This window comes from Cupressus sempervirens, chromosome 5, assembly GCF_028749045.1.
Source record: "Cupressus sempervirens isolate cs-2001-9-10 chromosome 5, ASM2874904v1, whole genome shotgun sequence".
Lineage (NCBI taxonomy): Eukaryota > Viridiplantae > Streptophyta > Pinopsida > Cupressales > Cupressaceae > Cupressus > Cupressus sempervirens.
The window spans coordinates 395,422,781-395,430,513 of record NC_143122.1 but is presented as its reverse complement, the minus strand read 5'-3'; the positions used below and the strand labels follow the sequence as shown (position 1 = coordinate 395,430,513).

General features: G+C 37.7%; 1 pseudogene; it reads left to right on the top strand.

Moving 5' to 3' along the window:
* Positions 1-2,357: 2,357 nt before the first annotated feature.
* Positions 2,358-7,436, top strand: LOC149556470 (glucan endo-1,3-beta-glucosidase-like; annotated as a pseudogene).
* The last annotated feature ends 297 nt before the right edge of the window (positions 7,437-7,733 follow it).

Sequence of the window (7,733 nt, the reverse complement as noted above, 5' to 3'; positions counted from 1 at the left end):
AAGCTGTTTGTTCTCTAGGAGGAGATAAAGCTCCTGGTCCTGATGGCTTTCCCATGTTTTTCTTTCAGAAACTTTGGAAACTTGTTGGAAAAGATGTTTGTGATGCGGTGAAGGAATTCTTTGGGGCAAAACAAATGCTGAAGGAAGTCAATTCCACCTTCCTGTGCCTGATTCCTAAGAAAATTGGAGCTGATTCACCTGATCAGTTTAGGCTGATCAGTCTTTGTAATTCTTTCTATAAAATTATCTCCAAAGTTCTTACTTCTATAATTCTTCCAGTGACCCCTTTGATCATTGCTGACCAACAAAATGGCTTCACTCCAGGTAGACAAATCCACAACTTTTTTATTTCTGCTCATGAGAATATTCATTCCTTATCTTGTTCTAACAATCAAGGATTTGTAATAAAAGTGGACATTGCTAAGGCTTATGATAGAGTTGATTGGTCTTTTCTCTCAACCATTTTGATTGCCTTTGGCTTTGACAACAAGGTTGTTGGACTGATTCATCAGTTGATCTCTACTTCTTCTATTGCTGTCCTGGTTAATGGTAGCTCTTCTCATTTTTTCAATCCCTCTCGGGGATTGAGACAAGGGGACCCTTTATCCTCCATCCTCTTTGTTATTATGGTTGATTGTTTGGGGACGTACATTGGGGATCTGGTGCATAAAGGAGTTATTAAGGGATTACAACCCTCTTCCCATCCTCTTATATGTTCTCATGGCCAATTTGTTGATGATACCATCTTTATGGGGAAATCTGGAGTTAGGGAAGCCTGAAATTTGAAGCAAGCAATAAATCTTTATTCTTCTGCCTCAGGTCAGCTGGTTAACTGGAATAAAAGTGTTGTGTTTTTTCTCAATACCCCTTTTCTTAGACAACATAAAATTGCCAAAATCCTTGGATGTTCTATAGGTTCCTTACCTTCTTCCTACTGGGTCTTCCTTTAGGCTTGAAGGCTCCAGATTCCTTCTGGGAAGACCTTATTAACAAATTTAGCAAGAAGTTGGCCGGTTGGAAAGGGAACCTTTTAAGCCAGGCTGGCAAATTAATTCTTCTTAAAACTTCTCTCCAAAGTATACCAACTTATGCTTTAAGTCTTTTTAAAATCCCTACTAAATTTGCTGAGGCTATTGACAAAATTCAAAGGATTTTTTTATGGACTGGTTCAGAGGAAAAAAAGAGAATGCCTTTAATTGCTTGGGACCAAGTTTGTAAACCGATCAGGGAAGGTGGACTGGGCATCCGAAAAATCAGAAGCATGAATAAAGATCTACTAGCTAAACAAGGATGGCATGTTTTCCATGAAAACAAAGAGTGGAGTAGCTTTTGGAAACACAAGTACCTTCTTAATTCTGTGTCCCTTTTTGATTTCTTCTCTTCTTCTGATGTTATTCACCCTTCCTCCATATGGGGAGCTGTGCAAGGAACAAAGAAAATTCTTGGAGAAGGGTGCTCTTGGAAAATTGGTAATGGGATTAGGGTGAGATTTTGGGAAGATGTTTGGCTTAAGGATCACCCCCTGATTGAAGATGTTCAAGATATGACACAAGTTGACTTATGCAAGCAGAGATATGGCACTCTTGTTAGTCATTACTGGCAGAACAACTCTTGGGTGAATTTGAAGGACATTGATCAAAGCTTCAAACACATCCAATTATCTCTCAATGTTGTTTCTCTCCACCCTTCTTTTGAGGATTGGATTATTTGGTATGTTGATCCTAGTGGGCAATTCAAATTTTCTTCTTTCTTTGTTTCTAAGGAGAAGGAAAATCTTCCCTTTTGGTCTCAGGCTTGGACTAATGGTCTCATTCCTAAAATTAACATCTTCTTTTAGGTCCTACTTCAAAATAAAATTTTGACCCTTGATAACTTGCAGAAAAGAGGTATAAATTTGGTGAATAGGTTTATTTTATGCAAGAATGGATTTGAAGATAGAGACCACCTATTTCTGAACTGCTCTTATACCCAGCAAGTCTGGACTAAGATCCTAATGTATTGGAACTTGACTTGGGTTCATCAAAACAATGTGGAATCTTCTTTTAAAACTCGGAAATGCCCTTCTAAGAATTCTGATGTTCAATTCCTATGGAAAATTTCTCTTCCTCATCTCTGGTGGGGTATTTGGAAAGAAAGAAATAATAGAATTTTTAGAAACAGAGAGGTTCTAGAATGGGTGCTTGGTCAAAATATTATTAGAGCTTTTAAGGAGAATTTCAGATCTCTGAAGAACCCTGATCAAACCTTTCCTATTGATAATCCAATGCTTTCTGAAAATCCTAAACTTCAAACTGATAACCCAAGATTGACCATCTCTTGGAGTTCCCCCCCTAATGGTTGGATTAAAGGAAACTTTGATGGTGCTGCTAAGGGAAACCCAGGAAGTGCGGTTTGTGGAGGTGTGTTGAGAGATCATATGGGAAATGTTAAAGACACTATAGAAATCCCTATAGGCTGGACTAATAGTCACATTGTTGAAGCAACAGCTGTCCTTTATACTATGAAAATTGCCATGGATTTGGGATGTCCGAATTTATGGTTGGAAGGTGACTCTTTAAATATTGTTAATATCCTAAATAATAAAATTTCTATCTCATGGTCAATAGAGGCCACAATCAAGGAGATCAAATACCTTATTCAAAAATTTGAAAAAGTTGTCATATCCCATACCTTTCGGGAGGCCAACGGAGTTGTTGACTGGATAGCCAACTATGCTGTCCTAACAGGGAAAATGGTGAGGTGGACCAATGAATTAACTAACCAAGTTGATCTCAAAGCAATTATTCATTATGAAGCCATCCATGCGCAAGTGGGAAAGATTTGTAAAGATTAGAAAGTTAATGAGTTCGTGGAGTGATCATATTATTGCTAGATTTTCTTCCCCAAGGAAGTACACTCAAATGAATGCGATGTGGTTTTCGCACGTATCTCCGAATAAGGGAGTCTCTTTTGATGGGATGAAAAATAGTGTTCAATTTAACCCTTTCATTCTCTACATCTAGTTACTCTGGTTTGAGTGTGTTCTCTATTCTCTGTAGATGGGGGGCGAACCGCACAAGAAGGAACCAAAAAACTATGATGCCTGGAAGGCTCGTGAGGATGTATAGAAAATTTTGTAGAAAGGAAATGTGACTTGTTATTTGGAGTGACTCAATGGTTTTAAACCACACATTACTACGGATTTCTTTAAGAACTGGTCCAATGACAAAGTCACTCTCCATGGTGTTACTATGAAACTTACAGAGGATTTTATTGCAGAGATCACGGGGCTCCCCATGGCGGGCATAAAATTCACCAAGAAAACTAGTATTTCAAATGCAGCCTACAAAAAGTTTCTGAAAATGGAAGATGAGGAGAAGCAACTGGAAAAGAGTGGTGATTTCTTCGATGTGCATCAAATAAAGGAGATCTGGAGGGATGTTCTTTGTTGTATTCGTGAGTATTTCATACTTGATGGAAGAAGTAAAAGAGTTCATAAATGCCACTTTATTTTTTTAAATCACTTTAGACACAAAGATAGAATATCTTTTCCCTTCTTTTTGCGGTTTTCTTTACTTCATAGTTTAGAAGCCCATAAGAAGAAGGAGTCCAGACCCATTTTACATGAAGGGCCAATTCTTCTTATTGAGGGGTATTGTAAAAATAAACACATTGCCTCTACTCCCTCTAAGGATAAGAAGAAGGACTCCATTAAAAGTAAGAAGGGTGACTCTATTAAAGGTAAAGATAAAGCTCTAAATTTGAAACCCTCAGCTTCTCAAAAACATGAGGATGAGGAGTCTAAGACCGAGAATTGGGAAAGCCGTGAGAATATTAACCCTGAGGATGAGGATGATACTGATGCCGGGGATTTAAGCTCTAATTTGGACAAGTACTCAGAGACCGAAGGTAATAATGAAAAAGGGAAAGAGGAAGCCAATAGTGAAGGTAATTGTGAATAGAGTAAATCTGTTAATGAGGGTAACCAGGCTATATCTAGTGGGGGTGATAAAGCGGAAGATAACAATGTTGGGAACCCTGTTGAGAAGAGTAAGGAGGACCATACGACTAAGACTGCTTCTCCTGTCAAGGGGATAGAGGAAGAAAAAAGGAAGGACTCTGCTCACTTAGAGGACTCTGCTGGGGCTCGAAAGGAGGATCAAATGGAAATGGAGGAAAACAATGACAATGTCCACTCCCCCCCACACAAGACTGCTGAAGATGATAGCGATTCAATGCAGAGGGATATCATGCTCACCTTCCTGCATTCTGCAAAGGTTAAAGCCAACACCATGCTCAAAGTTGATTCTTGGATCTATAATGAAATGATGAGTTTGAAGAAAAGGTGGAAATTCTGCAACAAAACCAGGATACTATCATTGCCAAACTTAGCCAACTAGAAGGGCACATGGGAGACATCCCTAACGAACTTAACAACTATGAGTAGAACCTCAGAATGTTAATCAAGGAGAGTGGCACTAAGATGGAGCATGTCACCTTGAATATATGTGCGGCCGCTGCAAGCTTGGGAAAAAGGGCTAATGAAGAAATCACTTCGGTTGAGGGTCCGAGCAAAAGTTCAAGGCAAAGCTGGAGGAAGAGTGCAATGAAAGTTGTTGTTGCTTTGGTTGTTGATATCATTCAAGAGACTACAGCAATTGATAAGGAAGCTACTCAAATGATCTTAGAGCTATAATAGTGGCTCTGGGTCAGGTTCTCTGGTTTTGTTCCTGTCTAGTGTTAGTTACTGGTTGGGGTCTCTGGTCCTAGTTTTTGGTTTTTCTCGTTTAGACTGTTAGTGGTTCCAGGTCCCTATAAAACTTGGGGTAGTTTGTTTTTGGACTTTTCTAGTGGTTTCAGGTTCCTGTAAAACCTAATTTTGATGCTATTCTATAGTTTCTTGCAGGTTTCTTTTTCCTATTGGGCTCTAATGCTTTATCTTTCTGCTTTTTGTTAAAGGGTTTTGGGGTCCCTTCAAAACCTGCTTTTACCATAATCTAAAACTTTGATGAGCACAGTGTCATAATACACTAAATAAAACCCATTTGAGTATTGAGTCTCTATTATAAATATCCAAAATAGTGAGCTATTGAATCCCTAATTTTCTAAGAGGGGACATATACCAATAATATAAGTGCATTATTTCACATATTTTAATGGGGCAACTTAGTCAATGTAGTAATTTTCAATCTCACATCCTTCACATGTGTAACATACATATCACAAGAATATTTTTGAGTAGCTAGACCCTTTTCACACTCCAAAGCCTCTCCCCATCAAATTCTATCAAACCATCCATGTCATTCACTATATAAGGATAATAAAGAGCACCAAAATTGACAATATAAATAATCTCCTTGAGTTGATGTATGACATAGAAAGGATTATTCCTTAAATTCAATGAGTCATCTACTCTAATCATAGTTTATCTTCAAGATTAAGAGATGTTATAAAAATTTCAATGACAAGAATTCTCTCCATTATCTTTCTTCTATGATGTTCATACTCTTCCTTTGCACAGACTTGGCTTTTATGGTGAGGATCTCTGCATGATTAATTTTCATTTTGGTTCTATAAACATTGATTCTAAGGTGGATATCTATAGATTTTAATGAATATATGTTGGTTTGATTCAATCAATTAAAGTTTCCAATCAAATATAGTTGAGTTTTTGAAACATATTTGTTTTTTGTGTGTCATGAGTAGTCATAAAGATAGAAATCAATATCTTACATTACATATCATCATTTATTATTAGATTGGGATAGTTGGAAAAGAATAATGAATGACACATCCTTATTTACTGATTTTTTTTATAAACCCTCCCATTTTCGTCACAAAATGATGATCAATTATTATGTTGATTTAGCCATTGCAATTCATAATTCTTAAATTTCCACATCATCGGGTCATGAGGGTTATCAATTACCTCTAGTAAGAAGCACTCGTAAAGGTAAGGGAAAAAAAAGAAGTGAGTTAATATAATTTAAAAAAAAAAAAAAATGCTAATAGCTTTACAAGTTAGCATTGAACTACATTAATAAATGTATGATTTGGCTTTATAATACCATATAAGAGAATTTATGTGGTTTTAGACATTTGGATATCACTCATGAACGTTTTATTAAAAAATAAAGATAATTACAAGAACCAACAACAAAGGTTACATTTGATTGATAGGCTTGAAGTTGTGGGTCACCCTCATGGCCTCAAGTTTGATTCCCCCTCCAAGTTCAAATGGTGAGAGTGGCTTGGGACCAACTATTCTTCACCCATGGGAGACTAGTCTTGCCCTAATCTGGCACCCACAACTACTATCTCATCCACTCTCATAGCTCTAAGCTAATTGGTTCTTATGTATTCTTGTAGGTGCAACACTAGCATGAGAGTCCATAGGAGTATGTTGTGGAAAGTTGGGTGGCAACTTATAAGCATATCCAAAGGAAGTGGCAAGCCTGTACACCTCCAAAAAATTTGGCAAAGTGAGAATATATGATGTTGATCAGAAGACTCTCAATGTATTCCAAAACAAAGGCATACAAATAATAGTGGGAGTCCCAAATGAGGAGCTCCCTAACATTGCATCAGGCCAAGCCCTTGCAAGGTAGTGGGTTGCAGACAACATTCAGCTCCAATACCCCAAAAGCCTCATAAAATACATCTCAATGGGGAATGAGATATTGCCTGATACACCCTACACTAGGGTTGCAAGCTTTGGGTTTAACTATGGAGGAAACTCTGTAGTTAAGCGCGCTCAGGCTGGAGTAGTACTGGGATGGGTGACCTCCCAGGAAGTCCCGGTGCTTCACCCTTGTGAGCATCACCTAGATCCAATGAGTGCTAAGTGTTCCATTTATTCTCATGAGAGATGGATTCATGTTGAATCACTACTCATAAAACATGGGTCATCGAGTTTGACTCAAAAATCACACAGTTAAATCCTGATATTCACATCACACCCTACACATCCAACCTCTTCCCTGCCATGAAAAGAATCTACAATGCACTCCAAGCCATCAACTTACACAATCAAATCAAGGTCTCTATAAAATACCCATGTCTACCCTTAACAATTCTTATCCTCCTTCTTTGGGAACCTTCAGCCCTAAAATAGCCTTAATCATGCACTTTGTCTTGGACTTCCTTTCACAAAAAAAGTCCCCCTTTATGGTAGATGCGTACCCCTATTTTTGCTATGCCTTTGATCCCAAAGAAATTCCTCTCCCTTATGCCCTCTTCCAAGAGGAGATCCCAATGAAGTGGGTTACAAGAATTTGTTTGATGTAAATGTGGATGCTCTCATTTATGCCATGGAAGCCTTGGGTCACTTAGAAATTCCTAGTGTTGTTTATGAAAGTGGTTGGGCTTCTTATGGGAATGCTAATAGTGGTACAAATGTAGCCAATGCAAGGATTTACAACAACAACTATATCCAACAATATATATTTTTAAAATAATTTGACTAGTTGTCGTAATTGTGACAATCCATTTTGATGGCTAGTCATACCTTGCACATCACATCTATCACAACGACGTCATAACTACAATATAATTATGTGATGGATAATCATTTATTGTACAATTCCACTATCACATACACATCACAATTGCAACAACTGACTAAAAGTTTAAAATGTTGTCCTTACGATGGCTTACTATCACAATTGCGATGTTGTGAACACGAACTCTTGTCCCTCCCTTCTTCTAAGTTATTATAGTGTCAGTAATTTCCATTATGATAAATGCCCTCACCA